Source organism: Hydra vulgaris, chromosome 11 (genome assembly GCF_038396675.1).
Source record: "Hydra vulgaris chromosome 11, alternate assembly HydraT2T_AEP".
NCBI lineage: Eukaryota > Metazoa > Cnidaria > Hydrozoa > Anthoathecata > Hydridae > Hydra > Hydra vulgaris.
This window is the reverse complement of record NC_088930.1, coordinates 56,284,762-56,308,666: the sequence shown is the minus strand read 5'-3', so window position 1 is coordinate 56,308,666 and position 23,905 is coordinate 56,284,762. Positions and strand designations below refer to the sequence as shown.

The 23,905-nt window shown below is 29.4% G+C and overlaps 1 long non-coding RNA gene across 1 annotated transcript in view; it reads right to left on the bottom strand.

Annotated features, from left to right (window-relative positions):
• Positions 1-3,919: 3,919 nt before the first annotated feature.
• LOC136087318 (uncharacterized) overlaps positions 3,920-23,905 on the bottom strand; it is a 78,277-nt gene continuing 58,291 nt past the window's right edge. Inside the window, exon 4 of the long non-coding RNA XR_010641716.1 lies at positions 3,920-4,228. This is a non-coding gene — a long non-coding RNA (uncharacterized LOC136087318). The remainder of the gene's footprint in view (positions 4,229-23,905) is intronic.

Here is a 23,905-nt window from a genome sequence, read left to right as displayed (position 1 = left end):
TAAAAGGTCATTTTTTCTGCAATAAACTATAAAATAACAATTTTTTTTATAAAATAATTAATATTTTTGAAATTTTTATAAAATTTTGCTTCTTTTGAGACCCAACATGACATACTTTTGAAAAACTTTTTTTTACATAATATTAGGGACCCATTAAAATTTTAAAGGTCTTGAGGCACCTCAAGATAATTTCCTAGAGCATTGATATTTTTCCAGAGTATTTCTGAAATGAATAGACAACTTTTGCACACCCAGGCTGAACGAATTGTAAAAAAAACTAAAATTCACTCCACCCTAATATATATACATAAAATTTTCAACATTCGAAATTATTTGAAATAAACGTTTTTAACTTTGAAAAATGAAACCATATGAAGTATTTAATACCTGAAAAAAAACCTTTGTTTATGTAGATGTTTTATTTGTCGAAAATACAAAGTACGTTTGATTTTTCATTAAATAATAATGAACATTTTTACTATTAAAGGTAAAAAACTCATCTTATGAATTATGACACTTCAATTAAAAGTTATGTAAGTCATTTCACCTACTCACGTTAAAATGGTTTACTATATTGGGGCTTTGAGTTTCTTATTGACTTAATCTAAAAGAATATAATACAAATTGTTTATACATATTGTTTTTTTTAAATTACCCAACTAGTGATTACAAAATATGCTTTGAATCGCGTGAACTCAAAAATAGAGAATAAGAAAGTGAGAAAAAACTTCTGCAAAATCCTTTGTGGTTTAAATACACTAAATCCCAGTCTTAAACAAAAAAGAAACCTAACTGGCTGCTGCGTTTGTGGTTTAATATAAAATTGGACAAGGGACTTTTTTATTAGTTATTACGCTTTTCACTTTAAATAACTTTACTTTAATTCTTTAATAAAATTTTAAACGTTTTTTTAGTAAGTTAAATACTTGTTAATTTTATGATGTTTTTATTCTTTTTTTTGTTGATAAAAAACATTTTTATTTATTGAGTAAGTATTTAAAGAAAATATTTATAGTTATAAAATATATGGTTAGAGTATACATACTTTATTTACATATAACAAAATCAATCGTTAGAGCAAGAAAAAGGCAAACTTAGTTTTATTATCGTTCACAACTTAAAACATCTTTCACAAAAACGTAACATATAAATATATATATATATATCATGACAACATTTGTGAAAACTTAGGTAAAAAAAAACTTAAATTAAAAAAGGTTTAATACCGCCAAACTGTTTATGAAATAAATAGTATTTAACATCATCGCAAATTGATATTAAAACAGAAGATAACGCTGTTGAAATGCCATAGAAAGCTGATGAGATGGCATTTAAAAGGCAACCAAAGTTGAAACAGCGTGAAAAGTTTGCTTGATTACGAAATCTTAAGTTATGGCAGATGACTATACGGTAAATATTTTATCGTTTTGCGTCAAAGTAATCATAGAAATTGCTAGAAGCTTTAAGTTACTTTATTTATGATGTAATGACATTTTAATAGTTTTGAAATTATTAAACTATCAAACTATAAAACTTTATAACATTTTTATTTATATCTTATGACATTTTATTAGTTTTTTAAACAGTAGTAGTAGTTAGTTTTATTTCGTCAATTATCACACATTTTACAATTTTATCCTTAAGATCTAATAAATATATATAAATACAATCTGACTTGGGCAAGTAGAAGACAAAATGTCTTATCATCAAGCCCCTTCGTGAAATAGAGAAATATATAATTTGACAAGTTCTAATATTATACAAAAGAGTGAATCTAAAAATTTAAAAAGAAATATTTTAAAATTTTCTAACTATTTGAATCAAATTTTTATTAAAACCAACAGTGAAAAAAAAATTTATTTTGTATAGGAGACTTGAACATTGACTGTTTAAAATACAAAGAACACGCCAATACTAAAACCCTCTTTGATAATTTATTTCAGCACGGTATACTTCCATTAATAAACAAACCCACACAATTCACTTCAACTTCAATTACTACTATAGATAATATACAATATAATAACAAACTCATTTTTAGATGCTTCTCATGAAACAGGAATATTTTCAATAGACATATCAGATCACTTCCCGATATTTTTTTCACTTGCACAATACTCAACCTCATTAAACTATGCGGTAGTGGTGTAGTGGTAGAGATTAAAAAATGCGGTGTAGTGGTAGAGATTAAAATAATGCAAAAATTAAAACATATAAAAGAAAAATTAACGAGTTTTCTTTTTGCAAATTTAAAGAATCTCTATCAAAAACAAATTGGTTTACTGTTTATGTTCAATGCAACCAAGGGCTTACAATACTGCCTATAACACATTTATAAATATTTTCCTTAAACAATACAATAAGCACTTTCCACTTACAAGAAAAAGAAATAAAAATTAAATATATGAAATGTCCATGGATTACAAAAGGACTAAAAAAATCCTCTAAGAAAAAAGAAAAGTTATAAAACAAGTATTTAAAAAATAAGAATCAAAAAAATCTCATCATCTATAAGCAATACAAAAATCTTTTTGAAAAAATTAAAGAAAAATCAAAAAAGTTGTATTTCTCCAATCATTTACAAAAACATAGTGATAGTATTAAAAAACATGGGATATTATGAACGAAATTATTGGTAAAACTAAATTAAAAACCAGTAACTTTACCCTCCAGAATCGAAGTAAATGGATTTGAGTATCTCCGAAAAAAATAACAATTTTTTTGTAAATGTTACCCCAAACCTAGCATCACAAATAAATAACTCAAACAAATCATTTAATAAATATTTTACTGACCATACTAGCTTACATCCTAAAAATGATCTAAAGTTAGAGGAGTTCGAAGAAGCAATAGAATCACTAAAAAAAACAAAGCTCCGGGAATTGATGATATTTCCAGCAATTTAGTAATAGATATCTTATCCTTTATAAAAGATCCTCTTTTTAATATTTTTAACTCATCAATTCGACCAGGAGTTGTTCCAGAAAAATTAAAGATAGCGAAAATTTTACCAATACTTAAAACTGGAGACATGGCATCACTAACCAATTACAGACCTATCTCAATTCTTCCAGTATTCTCCAAGCTTCTTGAACGAATAATCTACAATAGACTGTATAAATATCTAACAGAAAACAAAATTTTAAGTGAATATCAGTACGGTTTTCTTACAAATCATTCAACGGAACATGCAATCATAGACCTCATGAACAACATCAGCTCATCTTTGATAAAGGATAGTTTGTATTGAGAGTCTTTATTGACCTTACAAAAGCTTTCGATACGGTCAATCATAAAATTCTGATTGAAAAAATGAAAAAATATGGTATAAAAAACAAAACTATTAAATGGCTCACCAGTTATTTAAATAATAGACAACAATGTGTCGTAATTGACAATATTTCTAATTCAAAGCTATTAAAAATAAAATGTGGTGTTCCACAGGGATCAATTCTTGCCCACTTGTTGTTCCTTATATACATCAACGACCTTCCAATAGCTACAAATCATGATTACATTATGTTCGCAGATGATACAAATCTGTTTTATTCATCTTCTTCTATCGATGACCTTTTTGACAAAGTCAACCTCGAGCTTCAACAACTTAAAACATGGTTTAGTGCTAAGTAGTTATCAATAAACGTACAAAAAACTAAATATATTTTATTTCATTCGAAGCAACTAAAAAACTAAAAAAGGCACTTCCATCAATTTTTCAATATAAAATGGGATTAGTACCTTTACGTTTTACAAAAAACTTCTTTTATTTAATTACCAATAAGTTTAACACTAGAGCAACTGGTAACTTTATCTTCCCTCGAAAAAAAACAAAAAACTCTCAATTCTCTATCTCTTATCGCGGCCCCTATTTATACAACAAATTAATTCCGAAATACACCTTAATTAATCTTCCTGGCAATATATTTTCTTTAAAGTCAAAACTTAAAAATCTTGTTCTTAATATAGATAATTACATAGAATTGCTCTAGTTCACATGATAAATAAAAATTTGAACTAAAAAACATTAAAAAAACAAATAAAACAAAAAAAATTAAATAAAATACCCACACACAAATCATAATTCAACTAGATAGAAAACAAAATTTTATCACAATATTTAAAATATTTGCGCATAAGAATAACGATGTTTATGTGTATCTTGTGTAATACCCAAGGTTCTCGATGATAAGACTTCTCAATGATAAGAATTCAGTCTTCTACGAGTTCCCTATAACAATATAATTTATCTTAACAAGTCCTTCATAATATTTTCAACTAATGCTTCCTTAATTTATTTATTTTTTTAATTGTTTCTTCTTTTTTAACTGAGTATTATTTTTTCTGTTAACTGTATTTTATCAGTATTTGGTTAAATATAATCTTTTGTAACGGAAGTATATTTTGCTTATATTACGATGTGAAAAATTCGTAACTAATATGCCGTTGCGAAAATGTAAAAAAAAATAATAATAAAATAAATAATAATAATAAAAAACTAAAAAAACTTAAAGTTAAAAAGTTTAAAAAACAATTGTTAAGTTAATAAATTAAATTGTTTAAAGTTTATAAATTAAAAATCGTTATTTATACGTACCGTAATATAAATTAAATATAAAAATGACGTATTGTATAAAGTAAATATAAACGATTACAAATCGATATATATACGTATACATATTCAATTCAAAATGGAATGTAGTAATTACTTCTTGAGTGTCTTGTTTCGTATTTATGATTATTTAGAGAAAATTTTTAATAAGTTTTATATATAACTTCCCGGTGTTGGCAATTTTTTGGATCTAACACCTATTGTTCATCAAATATATTGAGCAGAGCACCCGGTCTTCGCCATTTTTTTAACCAATGTAAATTTTTTACAACATAAATTTAGTAAGTAAAATTTAGTAAATTTTTTTTCATAAATTATTAATCTCTTAGTCCTAACCATAGAAAGTTGAGCTTTACGATGCTTTACAATGCTTTACGATGCTTTACGATGCTTTAAGAATAAATGAGTTTTTTTTTTAATTATCTTTTGGCTTGTTTACATTTGTCATCATTTACAAAAACAAATAAACAAGGCTTCTGAAATAAGATCACAATGGTCTTATCATCAGAATCTTTTACCAGTTTAAAACTTTTTTTACATGAGAACATAAACAAGAATAAAATTTGCAATAAATCATTTTTCGAATTAAAAATATAAATCTTAAGAGGATACCAAATGTTATATGTAATTAAAAAGTAGGATCTTATTCTTAGAACCTATAAACGTAGAAATATCATATACAAAAAATAAATACAGTAAACAGGGCCATCCCAAAGAGAGGGGTGGTTTTAGGGGGTGAAGGGGGAGGGGGAGGTGACGCTTCTGTTTTTTGCCGACTAAAGCCAAAAAAAAAAATTTTGACTAACTTATCTGAAAAAAAAAAAAGGGTCCTCGTTGGCCAACATTTTTGTTCTCGTTGACCGACAATTTCGCAGACTCCAGTGTCCGATTTGCCGATTAAAAAAATTTGTAGGGGGGCTGGACACCCCCCTAGGCCCCCTCCTCAGAACAGCCCAGAAAGTAAATACAGTTAACACAGACATCTATTTATAATAAGAATGAGAAAAATGCAGTAAAAGATTTACAATTAAAATGTCAAAAAAGTATTAGATATATAAAAACTAGATTTAACAATCTTATTTCTGAGATGTGGTGCATGAAATATGATGCAAAATTTGTTGAACTTTGATCTGCAAACTTTTAATAGAAAAACTGTTATTTCTAAGTGTATATTTATTAACTGGGTTTAGAGAAAAAAGATCTTTAAAGATTGGTAAAGTTAACTTGTTTTTACACATGTATGTAAAGCATAAAACGTTAAAAATATTGAGTTCGTAAATACTAAGTATTTTCATCTCCATTAATAATGGTTTCGAAAGAGTAAAATGATCCGCAAAATAATTCAAGCGAATCGCATGCTTTTAATGGCAGTAGAGGCATTTAGTACTTTAGTTTTTTCATTGCTTTACCATTTTATATTTGCATAATTTATATGGCTGTGAATAAATGTGTGATAAATTTAGGTTAAGATTTTTTTGTTTAGATATAATTTGGAATTATTAATCACTCCATTAGCTTTAGATGTTTTTGAACATATCATTTAAACCACATTTTGAATATAATCAAAATGTGGTTTCCGTGTAATGTTCTTGTCGAGAACCACTCCTAAAAATTTTGTAACAAAATATTTTTTTATTTCAATTTCATTGATAAATTTTTGTGTGCAAATTTTGGGGTAAATAGCGTTTTTTACAGGCCATAAATGTTCTTCGTGAAAATCTTAAATCTAAAGTGGCTCTCTTTCCTGAAAACTTAATTTTATAATCCTGTCTTTACAAAAAGTCTATTCTTTTCAACCCATTAGAATAAGCAGCCAATCTGGAATCAAATCTCACTTCTGTACCAGATTGGGACTTGTAGTGCTTTGTGAATTGTTACTCAAAAAAAACTCTTCTTGGATTATTATTCGCTATTGATCTGTCATAAAAACCATTAATACAATAAATTGAAAAGTTAGAATTTGCTAAACTTGCTTTTACTTACCGTCCGTTCTCCACCTTTTGATTCTATTAACGTTCATTCTCTGATTCCAGTCTCTATCTCTGAGTCTCTACCTCTACAAATTTTTTATTCTTCTCTTTATAAAATACTGGTGTATAGTTTTTGAAATTCCTTCCTTAGAAGGAATTTCAATAAACTGCATGTTGCGTTTAACAAATCTTTAATGTCCATAATATTTTCAAAATCCAAAGAGTTATTTTTTTTTTTTTTCGCTTTTTTTGGTTTTAATTGAAAGCAAAACCTATTTTCAGTTTTTTTTTGTATGTTTTTAAAATATTCCATTTTTATTAAACATTTTTTATTACCATGTTTTCAGCTAAACCCTAAAATTTTTTATTATTTGGGATATGTTCAGGATTCCGAGCTTATATCCATTGTTCAGAGCTATAATTTATTATCCAGAGCTCTGGTGTTTTAAAAATCTTAAGTTCCCCTCACAATAAATATGATTTTTTTTAGTTTTGTTAAAATTGCATTTTTCCAACTCTAAACGGATATATCCTCTATAGGGTATTTTTTATTTTGTTTTATTTTTTAAATTTTGAATTTTTGTTTTAGTGCCCCAAGAAGACCTAACGGTCTTGCCACAGAGCACGGAGGAGCATTTAATTAGGGCGATCACATCTCCTTCTCTTACCAATAACGCAAAATATGCTTTTGATGCTAACGACTTTTTTAACCACCTACTTTAACCACTACGGCACGATTATTACTTAGTAATACCTTTTTTTAGTAATATCTTTTGCTTTGTAATTTATTCTTTTTTTATTTTTATAATAATTATCTTTATGGTTTTATATAAAAATTTTATGGTCATTTCCTATTTTCTGTAAGTGACAAACCTTGAGTTTACTTGGGTATACCATTTTTACATAGATTGCAGCAAAAGGGTGGTTCGGCATTTCAGTTTTATTTCAGAAGCTCTGAAATAGTATTTAGTAAAAGGCATTTTTGGGGATAGATTTACTTTAGATAATATTTTTACACATTATATGCACAAATTTCTCAAAATACATAAGGGTACATTTTTTTATTTACTCTAAAAGAAAACTATTGAAACTTGAGAAATTACTATTTAGATATATTAAAATCCGAAATACACGTTTTACAAATGATTTTATGTATAAAAAAATAATTTTGATTTGATTTAAGTTTAATTGGAATTTTAGATTGGTTGAGAATCCAAACTAATGTTTTGTTAGTAACCAAACTAACGCTGGGTTAGTTACTAAACTAACGTTCCGTTAGTAACAACGAAATTCTTTTTAAGTAGTTACAGCATGAAATTGTTTTTCTAATGTGTTATCGAAATAACGCATTTTTTATTTGTATTTTCATTAAAAAATAAAAATAAAAACTCAGGATTGGTGTAGTTTTTTTTTATATTACTTTTAAAATAAAAATGTATGCGTACACTATTTACAATTACTTAAAAAAACACTTTGAAATTTGAGAATTTAATCTTTAAATTAAAATACAAAATTTTCCAAATAACTTTAGTTAAAAAAAAATAAACTTAAATCAAGATTTTGGTTTAAATATGTTAAGAATGTTAGCTTAGTTCAGAAACAAAATTAAAATTCTGTTAGAAACCAAACTAATGTTTGCGCAATTGCGCACGGAAGTAAGCAGACGTTGCGCAATGCGCACGGAAGTAAGCGGACGTATTTTTTTTACGGCTAAAAAAAGTTTAATCTTTAAACAAATTTTATAATAACATATATTCATTTCCAACAAAAAAAATAGGAAAAAATAAAATAACAACAGGAAAGTTTGATAAATATGGCAGTCACAATTGTTAAAATTCAAAAAATGATAAAAGAAAAGTTTTTAGAATATAAAAAAGAAACTGCAGCAATGTTTTCAGAATACAAAAATGAGATGGCGATTATATTGAAACAGCAAGAAAAAGTTGTTATCGACATTTTAAGTGTAAACACCAAGATATTAAATGAAAGACTAGAATAAGTTGAACAAAAAGTTAATGATAATTCTAACGAAATAAAGTTATTAGATAATGATGTAGAAGATGTTAAGGTGAGCGTGAATTTCCACGAGGAGCTGTTCGATAAAAAAATTGCCATTGTCAACGAGCGAGAAAACGAAAAATCAAAAAAAGAAACATCATTTAGAGAAAATATCGAGGAAAAACAAAGAATATCTGAAGATAGATCCAGAAGAAAAAATCTGAGAATTGATGGGTTGTTGGAAGCTGAAAAAGATAGCTGGAATGAAACAGAAGAAAAAATTCAATTTCAAAAAACTCTTTTTTTAAAATTTAGTAAAAATAATTTAAATCGAAATTAAAAAGTTATATATACTTTGAATGAATATTTAAAGGTAACATATATATGCATTTTTCTTTTAATTGGCGGAAAATAATATTTTGAATGTTTTTGATATATCTACTAGAGAAAACACGATACTTTTAACAAATGACTTTGATCCTGACGTGAATTATTTTAATAACTTTTCAATAGATACTGTTTATTTTAATATAAGTGATGTCTCAAGTTATTTAAACTCTTCCTTATCCAATTTTTCATTATTAAATTTGAACATCAGGAGTATGAGTAAAAATTTTGAATCCCTAAAAATAACTTTACAAAACTTAAACTACAATTTTAGTGTAATCTGTCTACCAGAAACTTGGTGTCAAAATGGCAATGAGTTAAATTCTAATTTTTTTCTACCAGTTTATAATTTAATACACCAACCCAGGAAAAATGGCATTGGCGGGGGCGTATGTATTTTTATTCTTAATACTTTTACTTTTAGAAAATTACAAAACCTCAGTGTCAATGACGCTAATTGTGAGTCGTTAACAATTGAAATTCTTAATCAGAAAACCAAAAATATTTTCATAACTTTTCTTTACAGACCACCAAAAATGGTAATTTTGAAGCGTTTGAAAGACACTTAAAAAATATATCGCCAAAAGTCAATAAAAAACAAATTTACTTAATTGGTGATTTTAACATAGACATTCAAAAAATAAATAATGATTCCTACGCTAAACGGTTTGTAAATACTCTACTTCAGAACAGTTTAATACCTGTAATTAACAAACCAACGCACGTAACACGCAACTTCTTCAATTATTGATATTATCACTAATATTGCCATGATATTATCACTAATATTGCCATGACCTGCCAAATCAAAAATGGAATATTAAAATCTGATATAAGCGATCATTTTCCAAATTTTCTTATAAATTACTCTTTAATTCCTGAATCTAAAAATTTATTCGCAATATATCTAAGACTAATAAACAACCAATCTATCATAAAACTTCGAGAATTATTAACAGAAATTAATTGGAACAGAAATGGATTGGAATTGGTAGTCAGGTTTCCCGAACTCTGTGGTAGCTCTCAGAGAGGCTGATTCCATCAACAGCTGAAAAATATCAAAGTACTAACAGTGCCATGTTGCGCATGGATGGTGTCCCTGTTTGTACTTTTGGTGTGCATTGTGGAGGCCACATTTGGAGCCCTTTGTTACGGCTTAGGGTTTATTAGTAGTAATGAGGCAATTGCTTGGGCTATTAAACGGTGTTCTGAGTACTATCTATGCTTTGAGTCAAGATCTTCAATCTAATTTAAAAATGAATAAAGTACCAAAAACTATAAAACACAAAAAACCATCATCATCACCAAGTCCTCTAAACCTATCATTCACTAATATTCGTGGTCTTCGAAGTAACTTTTCTTCTGTTGAGTCTTATCTCTTGCAAAGTTCACCAGACCTACTTGCTCTTTGTGAGACTAATTTAAGTTCGGCTGTCTCATCTTGTGATCTTAGTGTTGTTGGTTATCTTCCTCTGATTCGTAAAGACTCCAATAGTCACATGCTTGGCCTGGGCATTTACATTCGTAAGAATTCACCTGTTTGTCGTGAAACTAGGTTTGAATCCACTGATTATTCTTTCATGTGCTTTCGTTTAGCACCACTTCACTCTATTGCCTTTCTCTTTGTTCTATATCGCTCTCCTTCATCTCAAGACTGCACTCTTTTTGATGTTATTTCTGATCATATTGACCAAGCCCTCTCTCTTTATCCATCAGCTAATATAGTTGTTATCGGTGACTTTAATGCTCACCACTCTGAATGGCTTGGCTCTAGTGCCAGTGACTCTGCAGGCATTAAAGCCCACAACTTTTGCCTTTCTCAATCCCTAACTCAAATAGTCAACTTTCCAACTGGCTTTCCTGACAACCCTAATCATTTACCTTCTCTACTCGACTTATGTCTTGTTTCTGATCCTAGTCAGTGCTCAGTTTCTCCGCATTCACCCTTAGATTCTTCTGATCACAGTTTGATCTCTCTAAAACTAATATCTCATTCTTCTTCATCACCTGAATCCCCCTATTACCGAACCTCTTTCAACTGCAGTAAAGCTGACTGGGATTCTTTCCGTGACTTTCTTCGTGATGGCCCTTGGGTAGAAATCTTTCAACTTCCTGTCGACAAATGTGCTTCTTACATAACTTCGTGGATTTAGGCTGGCATGGAATCTTTTATTCCCTCTCGACAATTCCAGGTCAAGCCTCACTCTCCTCCATGGTTTTCCTCACACTGTGCTGCTGCGATTGCCAATCGAAACCGTTACTTCCATGTTTATCAGCAAAACAATTCTCCAGAAAACAGACGTCTGTTTATTACTGCTAGAAACAACTGTAAAAAGGTTTTGTCTAACGCCGAAACCCGCTATTCTCAGGTCATGAAATCTCGTATCTCATCTCAAAAATTAGGCTCTCGTGACTTCTGGAGAATCTTTAATAATATCAATAATAAGGGCAAATCTATAATTCCACCTCTCATGTATGGTTCAGACTTTGTCACCTCACCTAAAGACAAAGCCGAATTGTTTGCTAAAAACTTTTCATCAATATCATCTCTTGATTCCACTAATTGCGTTCTACCTGATATTGCCAACAAACAGGTTGATCCATTGCTTGACATTCATATCACTCCAGCATCTGTATCTAAAGTGATTTCCTGCCTAGATTCTTCTACAGCTTGTGGCCCAGACAACATACCTGTTATTGTCTTGCAGAAATGTTCTCCGGAGCTGTCGTCTATACTCTCAAAACTATTCAACAAGTGCTTATCAGAGTCTTGTTTTCTAGCCTGCTGGAAAGCCGCATCTGTTATCCCTATCTTCAAAAATTCTGGAGAGCGGTCTGATTCGTCTAACTACCGTCCCATAAGTCTTCTTCCTATCATAAGCAAGGTTTTTGAATCTTTAATTAACAAACACTTAATTTCTCATCTTGAATCTAATAACTTACTTTCTGACCATCAATATGGGTTTCGATCTTCTCGTTCTACAGCTGATTTGCTAACAGTAACAACTGACAGGTTTTATCGTGCATTAGATGAAGGTGGAAAGGTTAAGACCATCGCTCTTGACATTTCAAAAGCGTTTGATAAAGTTTGGCATGCTGGTCTTCTCCATAAGCTTTCTTCTTATGGTGTATCCGGCAACATCTTTATGATCATTGAATCCTTCCTTTTCAACCGTAGCATAAAAGTTGTCCTCGATGGACAACACTCTTCTTCTTATTCTGTAACTTCAGGGGTTCCTCAAGGTTCTATCCTTGGCCCTATACTCTTTTTAATTTACATTAACGATCTTCCAGATATTCTCGCATCTAAGGTGGCATTGTTTGCAAATGATACTACCATTTATTCTTGTCGTGATAAAAAACCAACACCCTCTGATTGCTTGGAGGGGGCATTTGAGCTTGAAAAGGATCTCACTTCTGCTACAGCACGGGGCTCACAGTGGCTGGTGAACTTTAATTCAGATAAAACTCAACTTTTTTCAGCCAATCGTCATCGCAATAATTTAGATCTTCCTATATTTATGAACGGTGATGTACTCGATGAGTCACCTACTCTTCATCTTCTAGGATTAACTCTTACTTTCAATCTTTCTTGGAAACCATATATCAAATCGGTTGCAAAATTAGCATCTGCTAAGGTTGCATCTCTTTATCGAGCTCGCCACTTTCTTACTCTGGATTCTATTCTCTACCTCTATAAATCTTAAATCCGGCCTTGTATGGAATACTGTTGCCATATCTGGGGCGGATCTTCTAATGATGCCCTTTCTCTTTTAGACAAGGTGCAAAAACGCATTGTAAACATAGTTGGACCTGCTCTTGCAGCCAACCTTCAACCATTATCACATCGTCGTAATGTTGCTTCTCTTTCTCTTTTCTACAAATACTATAATGGCACTGCTCTAAAGAGCTAGCGTGTCTTGTGCCATCTACTAAAATTCATTCTCGTGTTACTCGTCATTTAATTAAGTGTCATCCTTTTTCTGTGACTGTTCCTAAGTGCTTCAAAAACGCCTATTCTTCTAGTTTTTTTGCTCGAACATCTGTTCTTTGGAATTCGCTTCCTTCATCTTGCTTTCCTGATTCGTATAATTTGCAATCTTTTAAATCGTCCGTCAATCGTTATCTTGCTCTACAATCTTCATCTTTTCTCTTACAGTAACTTCCAACTTTAATTAGTGGCTGCTTGCAGCCTTGTTGGAAGCGAAGATGTTTAAAAAAAAAAAAAAAAAAAAAAATTGATTGGAATCTTTTAACTGAGTGCAATGATGCTTATGATGCATACAACTTATTTTTACGGTTGTTTTCTAAACAATACGAAAGATCCTTTCCAAAAATTAAAAAAAAACAACTAATTCCAAAAACGTTAATATTCCGTGGATGACAAATGGTCCTAGAAAATCATCCGGAAAAAAACAAAGGTTTTACGAAAACTTTAAAAAAAATAAAACTTATAACAATGAAATTATATACAAAAAGTATAAAAAATTGTTTTGAAAGAATAAAAAAGCAAATTTAAAAAAATTATTATTCTAACATCTTAGAACATTCAATGGGAAATAGTAAAAAGACATGGGAAGTAATTAAAGAAGTTACTGGGAAAAAACAGTTACAAAAAAACACCACTATTCCAAATAGATTAAAGCTAACCTTGAACAAACAAATATTTGATAAGAAAGAAATAGCTAAAAACTTCAACAAATTTTTTATAAAAATAGGAAAAAAATTAGCAGCAGATATAACTCCTGGAAATAAAACATTCCAATCCTATTTAAAAAAAGCACACTATGTAATGGATGAGTCGGAACTGTGTCCAAATGAATTTCAGGCATCCTTTAATGCGCTTAAAATAAATAAAAGTGCCGGTTTTGATGATATTAATGTTAATGTACTAAAAGCTATTTTTGATGTTATTAAATTACCTCTTTTCTTTATTTTCAATCTTTCAATAACAACTGGTATTTTTCCTTGTCAAATAAAAATAGCAAGAGTAGCCCCTGTATACAAAAATGGCGACGATTCTATACCATCTAACTACAGACCTATATCTATCCTTTCTAGTTTTTCAAAGTTGCTTGAGCGTATTATGTATAACAGACTGTATATTTATTTTAAAAAACATAATAACTTATACAGCAAGCAGTTTGGTTTTTGAAAAGGGTATTCAACACATCATGCAGTAACTGATTTAGCCAGTCAAATTCTAATTGGGTTTGCTAAAAAAAGTTATACTCTCGGGTTGTTCATTGACTTGTCAAAAGCCTTTGACACTGTTGATCATAAAATTGTCTTTTAGTTGTCTTGTACAAACTAGAAACATATGGAGTAATAAATAGCAACTTAAAATGGCTGCAAAATTACCTTAAAAATAGACAACAAGGAATATCTTATGATTCAACGTGTACAAAGTTAAAAACAATAAGAGTTCGTCGAGGCTCTATTCTGATTTACGTAAATGATATTTGCCTATCTTCAAACATGCTTAATTTTGTTCTTTTTGCTGATGACACTAATCTTTTTATACCCATTCCAATATAAAAGCAATTTTCTTTACAGTAAATTGTGAGCTGAAAAACCTAAATGACTGATTTAAATCAAACAAACTGTCTTTGAATATCAGTAAAACTAAGTACATTTTTTTTCATCATCAATCTAAATCCAACGACTTGCCTCTGCAACATCCTCAGCTAATAATAAATAACAATGTAGTAAACAAAGTTTCATCACTTAAAATTTTAGGAATAATATTTGATGAACATCTCAGTTGGAAAAATCATATAACGCTAGTTGAAAATAAAATATTTAAAACTATAGGCATTATGCATAAAACAAAACACCTAAGTAAAAAATGTTTAATAGATTTATATTACTCTTTTATCCATAGCTACATAAGCTATTGTAATATTACATGGGCAAGAACTTGCCGTTCAGCATTAAAAAATATATATATTAAGCAAAAACAAGCCAGTAGAATTATATGTAATGTGCATAAATACGCCCACTCCAAGCCGTTACTCCGGGAAATAAAAGCTCTTAATGTCTATGAGTTAAACGTGTTCTAAAACTTGTTAATCATGTTTAAATATCAAAATGACATGTTTCCAAAATTCTTTAATAACCGATTTCTAAAAGTAAATCATAAATACTTAATGAGGTGCTCTACCCATAATTTTAATTTACCAATTTTAATTTAATTAAAAGTCAACTCTTAAAACATCTGATTAATCAATTTCATATAGAGGGCCTCGTCTGTGGAACATAGTTCTTAATGAAAATATGAAAAAAATAACTTTAATAAATTGTTTTAAAAATATAGTTAAACAGAATATACTTGATTTAACAGACACAAACATACTTTTGTATTTTTAAATGAAAAAAAAAAAAAACATCTTGTAATATTTCTTACTGTATGTATTTATTTAATTTTTGAAATTTGTCGTATTCCTGTTGTAATTATGTCTTAATTTGTTTTATATAACGAGTATTTGTAAATTTATATAATGAGAACTTTGTAAAAATATTTTACGCTTACTGAAGGGGCTTGATGACAAGACTTCTGTTTTCTACTTGCTCCTGTCGTTATTTATTTATTTTTTTTTTTTATTTATTTAAATTTTATTGATAAAAATTGTTCAACAAGATCGTTGTAAAATGTTTATAAATGACAAAAGAAATGTTTAAATGTATAAATGTTAAAATGTTCGTTTAGTAACCAAAATAACGTTCGGTCATTAACCAAACTAACCCAGTGGGCACATGTACGTTTTGCAAATGTTTAGTAAACGTTTAATGGTCGCTTGAATTTATAAAAATTGGAGGCAGAATTTGCAAAATAAGTCATCTTGCCCCGGTCACGTGACCAGATATCAAATTTATGAACTTATTATTTTAAATTTATTTCAAATTTTCAACTTGCTAATTAAAAATCAAAGCAGGCAATGAATTATTATGGTTTTGTGAACACACTGACAAAGCATTACTGTTTCATGACTGATAGTTTTACAATAACTCAGGCTTTTCAAAACGTTCGCCATCTTGCCCCTGTGTTACCCTACCAAAAAAAGTTAAACTACCATTCTCAATTATGAGAAACTGAGATGCAAGTATAGTTACAATGAAATGATCATAATCTAAAGCAAAGTAAGTTTAGGTTAGAATCATTTCATAAATAAATCTTTTTATAAATGTGTAATGCTTTTTCTATCTAGATTATTTTTACTCCAGCTAGCGATTGCTCTACATTATATATACAAGTAAAACTTCTAGTAGAATTAACTTTGTATTCATAATATTGAGCAATGATTTTTTTTAGCTAAACTGGAAGACTTTTTTCAGTACTAACAATCATCGATTATTATAAAAATTAAGAAAGCGACTGTACCTTAAGTAAAAAAGTACAAAAACATTTATTTCACCTTATAAAGAGTGGAAATCATAAATATTGACAAACCTAAATCTTGATTAAAGAACTAAAGAGATAAAGTGATTCAGAGTCTTCAAATTCTAAACTTCAAGAATGAGGTTGTTTTTTAAATTTAGCTCATATATGCAAGTTTTTTAATATTTTTTCAAAATTGGTGTTATATTTAATATTCTTAACTAAATACTTCAATGTAAATTCAATGTAAGTTAAAATTCAATTTGCAAGATTCGCAATCATTAATCGATGACTTAATGATAGAGAATCAGCTTTAGGTGATAAAATACGAACAAATTTTCGAGAACAACGAGTAACAGTAGCAGTTAATCTTACAGCTATAGAAGCGATTATTGAAGCTAAAGTGGAAAGTTTTTCAAAGCTAGGCGGTGCCCCAAATTCATCAAAATCTAACCCTAAGCCTGAACCAAAAAAATATTTTAGATCATTTGGCTAAAGGTTTAAGATGGGTTGCTGGAAAAATTTTCCTTCCGGGTATCATATCAGGAACTCTGTCATTGATATTCCGCGTTGCAGCTAACGTTGTCGGATGTTTAGCAAAAAATTTAAGGCTTCTTTTTATAGCTATTGACGTTTTAATTTTTAGAGTTGCTAGTAGTTATCTATAAAAAAGAAAAAGAGCTAGAAATAAAAAACATTAATAAAAATATGAAAAATGAGTTACTATAGGCCAGGAACAAGGTTATACTTAATGCCAGATGACGCTATTTGGTTTTTTTTGATTTAAAATATGCTTCAGTTAATGATAACACAATAAATATTGAAAAATCAAGAAAAGTTGCAAATTATTATGCTGTTGAAGCGGATTTAGAAGTTCTACTAGCCACAAAAGTATCGCATTCCAGATAGTAATCAAGATAAACTCCCAAGATTAGTTTACAAACTACCAGCTGCAAGTGATGGTAATTACATAGGAGGTGGTCAACATTATTATCCTTATAATGAGTATAAAGAAGGGTTTATTGATAAACCTCTTGAAGATCTACTAAATAATATTCTTCAAGCTGCAGATGTAAAGTTGAGGGATGTAGTTTATTACACGACGGTGGGAGCAAGCCGATGCCCATTGACTATTGCTGACATTGAAAATGTTTTCGTTAACAAAGTCTTTAGCTTTATACTAACGTATAAAAGCACATTTTATACATACTTATTTAAGCAGCCTCGTGTTTCTCAAGATTATACTCCAAGCGAGGATGCTAGTTATATAAGTCTTTTGAATTTTGCTGAATTTTGTGCTACTGTTTGCTGTGGTGTAAATACACAAATGTTATATTGTAAAGACTCTTTGGCGAGAGCTTTGTTCAGATTTTATTTGTACTATACTGTACGCGTTGTTTTAATGAGGCTAACCGTTGCACTTCCTAATGAAGAACGCTGTGATGCATAGAAATGCAATTATATTCATCCAGAAAAAAATACTAATTCGTGGGAGTATGATTATGATCCAAAAAGATTAGTTCAAGATGGAAAAACCGGTGATTATTACATTATTAACTTAAGTGTAGGTTAGACTCCTGATGAAACGGATGGGATAACTAAAACCGGTTTTGTGTCTATTTCAGGAAGCATTCACGAATACGGTTGTTTCTTTTTTTGCTACAACTAAGAACTCGGAGTTTATTAACGCGTTGGAGTTGCGTATTCATCGCCAAGAAAATGATACAGCTGGTATATCTAATTATTAAACAATAATTCAAAATGCTTCCAGACTAATTGATTACTATGTAGTCCCATGTGCTTTTATGATAGCAAGCAATTTAGCAATAAAAAATGGGCAGTAAAGTTGAATATAGCAATCAATCAGTCAACATCCTCTTTTAGTGCTCCTCTTGGCATAGCAACTATCTACAAAATCAACGGACAGTTCGACAACTCAACAATTGAAACAACAATTACTGTTGAAGAAAGCGGTAGTGACTAGAGCAAGGAGCTGACAAGTATTGTAATAGCGGGAGTTGAAATAGTTACCATTGTGTATGCTCTGAAGTATTAGACAGAAAATGTAAATAGTTTATAAAAAACAAACAAAGCAAACTCATATAGCTCACCAAGTAAGTATTACAGGTACTATGACGGTTACTTTAACAGTACCGATTACAACAACAGCGGGTATTAAAATAGCTTTACAAAGAGTTATATGCTATGCAGGTGTTGATACTTCACCTGGTGCTATATATATATATATATATATATATATATATATATATATATATATATATATATATATATATATATATATATATATGTATATATATATATATATATATATATATATATATATATATATATATATATATATATATGTATATATATATATATATATATATATATATATATATATATATATATACATATATATATATATATATGTATATATATATATATGTATATATATATATATATATGTATATATATATATATATATATATATATACATATATATACATATGTATATATATATATATATATATATACATATATATATATATATATATATATATATATATATATATATATATATATATATATATATATATATACATATATATATATATATATATGTATATATATATATATATATATATATATATATATATATATATATATACATATGAATGTGATAAGATATCTTCAAACGCGGAAACAGTTAAAGGAAATCCTCAAAGAAAGTAATAGACACTACATTTACCGCATCTGCAAGTGAGTCAGTTTTATTATTGTGAGCCTAAATCTTTGAATTAGTTTTCTTTAGATCCTTTTCAAGTTATTGACAAACTTTTAAATTTATTGTTTATGATGGAACAGCAATTGGTTTTTCTCAAGCTGTTTTAGTTTTTGATGTTTAGGATAGATATTGTTGCGAATTAAACAATAAAAACAAGTAATGTAATGGTATATAATAGAAAAAAGTGAACAAATGCTTTACCCATTTCTTACTAACAAAGGGTTTCAAACTTCAGGTCTTACATTAGAAAATATTCCGCTAGATGCTCCTTCAACCTGGCAATTTCAAACAGCTTTGTCATATGTTCAAAGGGCTAATGAGCTCGGTGACGAATTTGGAAAAAAAGGGTACGCCGTAAAAAAATTTCAAAAGGTTTATCTATCGCGGCTACTGGTTTTGATAAAGAATTTTAATAGAAGTGGTTGCAGGTTCAATTACAGTTATTGTTGTTGCTGTTCATGTACGCATTTAGCTTGCAGCGACTGGTGCTTCATTTGAAATTATCTCTGCAATGCTCAGTTTGATGCAAAAAGATATAACAGCAATAGCAAACGCTTCCACATGTATACATCACATTCCACATGTAAACATCAGCCAAAGAGTCTATATCTTCTTTACAAGAAAGAATATCGCGCGCTCTTAGCGATAGTGTGTTACCTGTTGAAGAATTTGCTTCTCTTGAAGAAAAATTTTAAATATTTCTAAGATATGTTGACCAGGAGGTGCAAAAAACGGAAGCTGAAGAGGTAGACAATTAGCCAGAAACGCTTAAAGATATCTTAAAATATTTTACCATGAGACGAGTTTAGTTTAACAAACACTCCAGCAATCTTTTACTACCTTTTTTTGTTGGTTTAAAAGTGTGGTTGAGCTTGAATACTCGAGTTTTGAGCTCGAATACTCTTTTGCTCGAATACTTTTTTGAGTACTTTTGCTCGAATACTATTTCGAATACTCTTTTGAGCTCGAATACTATTTAGAGCTTGAATACTCGAGTTTTAAGTTTTTTGATAAAAAGATCTTGAGTTGAATAAAAGGCGCTGATTTAATAATTGTAGGAGCAGGCAGATCGTTGTTTTTTCAAAAAAAATATACAATGGCACCAACTTCATTAACAGCTTAAACAAAACATGCATTGTCAAAATTGAAAGAAAACTTTTTTTTAATGATCTTTCGTTTTTATATCTTTTTCTATTATTTTTATTAATCTTTTCTTCCAAGTTTAAAATTATTTCTTTTTCCTTACCAAACTCAGAAAGTAAATCTGGTCGTTTGTCTTTTCGTTTAGCAGCAGCAGCTTACCCAGCGAGTATTTTCTTTTCAGATTTAGCTATGCTTCTTCCCATTCGCAAAGTGTATTTGCTATACAGTAACTATTTCATTAGAGGCCCTATTATTCAGTTCTTGGTGATTTAGCTTCCTACCAAGAAGTTTTACTTTGTTTTCCTTTAAAACGCATTCTGCTAGTCTTGACTTATAAAAGCTAACAGAGTCTGTTTTGTGCTTATATGTGTGTTCAACATAAATTTCAACTGAGTCTTACACCGCTCCTTCCCCCATAAGCTCTACTAAAATATCTTTCATCATACAGTTTTTAACATATTTTAATATTTTTTTCTCCAAATATATGTTATAACCATTCCTACGATAATAAAAAACCAAGCAAAGCTGAATTAATTATTTCTAAAATAATATCAGCTTAATTCTCTCATTTTCGTGAGAATGTAAATTTATCAAAGCAGCAGCATAGTGTTTAGAATGAAGATGATTTGAAGCTGATAATGTTTTAGCGGTTATATGATGATGCAGCTCAGCTGGTCTCGAACAACCCAAGGTATCTCTTTATACCTTTGACCTAAAAGCCACAACGACTGATTTATGTGGCAACCTAATATGCTAATTTTAGTTAGCAGTGACCTCCGCGAATCCAAGTCAAGTTTTTACAAATACAATTGTCGACAATAAAAATGCACTTATCTCTTTTCATTACATGACTAATTAAGTTTGCGAATGTATTGAATACCGCATCGATCGATCCAGGAAGGAGGTACAATGTTAAACCTTTGGTTGCGAACAACTTTTTCATTGTTTTTATAGGTCTCATTATATGCAATATTTGGCCATATTAAAAATGTTTAGGCTTCTCCCCGTCGATACAGCGAATAGAGCACAAGTTCTGTTATACTTGAATTTGTTTCTCTCACAAAAAGTAGATGTTCTTTGATAGAGTTTTTCATCTATTAAAGATAAGGTTTTATATAAATAAAAACTTTACCTTAAAATGGAAAACTTAAGTCCACTTCTCTTATACCTAACATCAACCAAGCGATGCAATTCACCAAAAAGTTTAGAAATGACGATTTTGAATTTGTGTGACAGTTTTGTGTTAACTTTACAGTAACAGAAAAGTGGCTCGAGAGGCTCAACTTTTTTAAACCAAGATGTGGAATAAAAATTTCTCAGTACTAAGCTTTAGAAAAATTCTCGGCGTGATGTTCAGCTCTTATTTTGAGCAATGGTGTGTATTAATATGTAAAACTACCGAGAAAACAGCTGTATGTTAAGTTTATTTCTGGAAACCTGGTATGACCGAATAAAAACACATAAAGAGAAACTAACTACAGCAAATTTTTACCGTATTGCAAAAAGCCTTGAATTTGTTAAAAGTCAAGCTGCAGGAGTCAGCTAATGCAAATGCAAAAAATGCTTTGCACTATGGCGTCTTGCTGGACGTGCTGTTAGTATCCGCGGTGACCTTGTCCGGAAATATGACTCTCCGAGCCTTTCTCAAAAAATTTCAGGAGGCTTTTAGTTCATAGTAAACACGCGTGGCTCTTTGAGCGTGAAACTAAGGAGTTTGACCAAGTCGTTATTAAAGACACCCAAATAGCACAAAATAACATTATAATTGATAACATAATAACATATCCTATTGATAATTAAATTTCCGAGTTACTATCAATTTGTTGAAAACCTCCGCCCAAACCCACAGGTGTACCGCCAAAATTTGTATCCATGCCTAAAGATTTACTTAGCCTTGAACCAGATGTAAGTAGCGCTGTGACAAACAGTTCTGTTGAAAATTTTTTTCAGAAAGTCTATTCAGAAAGACAAGGAACTGGTTATTTTGCTGTTAAACAAGATGTAAAAGTTTTAACTGAAAGGTACTTGCCCGTTGGTCGACTTGTTCTAGACGGAATGAGAAGACGTTTTCATATTACTGTTATGGCTCTAGTTGCCGTTATTCTGCAAGAAGTTAAACTACAATTTCCACAATTTGCAGCTATGAGATCATCTATGATCTCATAGCTGCAAATTGTAGAAAAACATTTGTATAATGATACTTAAAAACGCTTTTTAAGTATCATTATACAAATGTTAATAACAAATTGTCATATATTCAAATAATAGTAATACTTTATGTTTTCATGATAAAGGTAATTTTGGTTTCATCAAAAAAAATTATAAAATATAACTTTATTATGCTGTTTTTTTGCCACTTCAGTACGTTTATCCAAACATTTTCTCTAATATAAAAACCATCGATTGAGAGTTTATTTACTATTTTTGAAACTATCTTGGGTGTAATGAAATAAATCTAATTTTTTTATAGTGTCTAAAACTAAATAGAAATTAATTAAAAATTTAAAATTTCATTAAACAAGCATTTGTTGTTAAAAATTTTAAATCTATAAAAAATACGGTATTTTTGAGGTAAGTTTTTATTAACATTTTCGAGTTTGAGCATGGGTGGCTCCGATCACATGGATTAAAAAACAAACAAAAATCTCGATCTTTTTTTTGAGAAGTTTAGTGATGCTTTATACAACAAATTTATATCAAGAATTCTATATTTTACTTTTATAAACAAACTTTTCATAATATATAAGTTTATTATATACACACCACAAGCAAAATAAATAGATATACAAATTGATTTACCGAAATATTTAGGAAAAAATGTATGACAAGGTTTTATAAAAAAAGTGCCTTGGCTTGACTACCATAAACACCCCAATTAGATGCCCAGCAAAATTGAGGAGCTAACTTGCGATTTTAGTGGGCTATTTAGCAAATTTAAGGAGCTTATTGTATTAGTCAAATTTAAGTGAAAAAGTTTTCTAGATTTAAGAACCCTAATTACAGGTTTTAGGGGTAAAGAAACTGTTCTTACGAGAAACCAAAAAATTTGCCAATATGCTATATACCTTATATCTGAGAGCATCTTAACATGTGGCTCAAGTATATATATAAAAAAAGGAAAATTAAAGTCTGTAAAAGATGTTTAAATGTTATTGGACGAAGATTAGCACACATCTGTTGTGTGAGAACCTAAAGGAGCAACTTGATAAAGATGAAAAAAAAGATGAGGTTCAAAGCTTTCAATTTCAATATGAACATAGAAGGTTTGGAATGATTAGATTATTAGCTGATAGTTTACAAAAATCCTCGTAGAAAAAGAATTAGTAAAAAAAAATTATTTGCTGCATTTATTATTAACTGTGTGAACCGAGCACTTTCAGATCTACTAGATAAAACAAAGATTATAAAAGTTCTTGCTCCCATGCAGTTACTGGTTTTTGCATCCATTTAAAACAAACATGATATCCATTTAAAACAACCATGACATTCATTTAAAACATTGTGAAAATCAATAAATTAATATAATATTAATAAAAAATAAATTTAGTAAACAAATACATAAATAAAATCTTTATTATAGAATGTTGAGATTGCGCATGCGTTAAATGTTTTAATTGATTGTCACGATGTTT